Below are 1,713 nucleotides of genomic sequence, written 5' to 3' on the forward strand. Positions count from 1 at the left end.
TTACTTGATATTACATTGATATTCGTTTTAATAAGGCATTTTAGTATTTGAGCATATTTTAAATGTTCTAAATTGCAACTTTATCATAACAAATATATAATTTGAAAAATATATAAGTAAATGACATACAATTTTCAATAGAAGTGACATTAAATTATATTTTAGTTTACCATAAATGCTTGTCAGTACAATCAGCATATTTCAAAGACAATAGAGTCCTACTTAAGTCCTACTTAATTGGGTCAAAAAAGCACTCTTAAAGTCAACTAATTGCACTTAATATACATTTAAACTATAATACAATAATACATGTAATTGTAATTAACACGCAATAAAGTGTTCACAATTATGTTGATTTAAATATTTTTTTCTGTACTCTTTTCAAAAGACTGCTTCAGTTTGCTTCTTTTTCACAAGGTATGACATTGTTTCTAAATGTCTCAGTGCATTGTCTGTTCTCCTCATCTGTCGCTACATCTGGCCTGCAAAGACTTGACTGAGAAACACTTGAAGCGTTTATTCAGATTCTAATAGACACATTTGTTTAACTTTGAATGCTGAAGAACAACATTTTTGTTATGTGCCCTATATGGGCAACAGTGAAAACGACTTCCTCATATGTATGCATGTATGTACAGTATATACAGTGTATATACAGTGTGGATAGATGCATAGATGGATACATAGATAGGACTTGTATCCCAAATGTCATGGGTTCGAATCTCGGACTCTCTTCTACCTTCAATACCATGATTGAGGGGAGACCCTTGAGCAAGGGACCAAACCCCCAGCTGCTCTCTGGAGCCGCAGCAAAAATGGCTGCCCACTGCTCCGGGTGTGTGTGTGTGCCGCGCGCGTGTGTTTCTTCACTACTCACTGCTGTGTTTGTGCACTTGGTTAAATGCAGAGCACAAATTCCAAGTATGGGACACCATACTTGGCCACACGCCACGTAACTTTCATACATACAGTGGGGAAAAAAAGTATTTAGTCAGCCACCAATTGTGCAAGTTCTCCAACTTAAAAAGATGAGAGAGGCCTGTAATTTTCATCATAGGTATACCTCAACTATGAGAGACAAAATGAGAAAAAAAAAATCCAGAAAATCACATTGTAGGATTTTTAAAGAATTTATTTGCAAATTATGGTGGAAAATAAGTATTTGGTCAATAACAAAATTTAATCTCAATACTTTGTTATATACCCTTTGTTGGCAATGACAGAGGTCAAACGTTTTCTGTAAGTCTTCACAAGGTTGTCACACACTGTTGCTGGTATTTTGGCCCATTCCTCCATGCAGATCTACTCTAGAGCAGTAATGTTTTGGGGCTGTCACTGGGCAACACGGATTTTCAACTCCCTCCAAAGATTTTCTATGAGGTTGAGATCTGGAGACTGGCTAGGCCACTCAAGGACCTTGAAATGCTTCTTACGAAGCCACTCCTTCGTTGCCCGGGCGGTGTGTTTGGGATCATTGTCATGCTGAAAGACCCAGCCACGTTTCATCTTCAATGCCCTTGCTGATGGAAGGAGGTTTTCACTCAAAATCTCACGATACATGGCCCCATTCATTCTTTCGTTTACACAGATCAGTCGTCCTGGTCCCTTTGCAGAAAAACAGCCCCAAAGCATGATATTTCCACCCCCATGCTTCACAGTAGGTATGGTGTTCTTTGGATGCAACTCAGCATTCTTTCTCCTCAAGATGAGTTT

The sequence above is a fragment of the Sinocyclocheilus grahami genome, unplaced genomic scaffold (assembly GCF_001515645.1).
Source record: "Sinocyclocheilus grahami isolate Dianchi unplaced genomic scaffold, SAMN03320097.WGS_v1.1 scaffold4272.1, whole genome shotgun sequence".
NCBI classification, from domain to species: domain Eukaryota; kingdom Metazoa; phylum Chordata; class Actinopteri; order Cypriniformes; family Cyprinidae; genus Sinocyclocheilus; species Sinocyclocheilus grahami.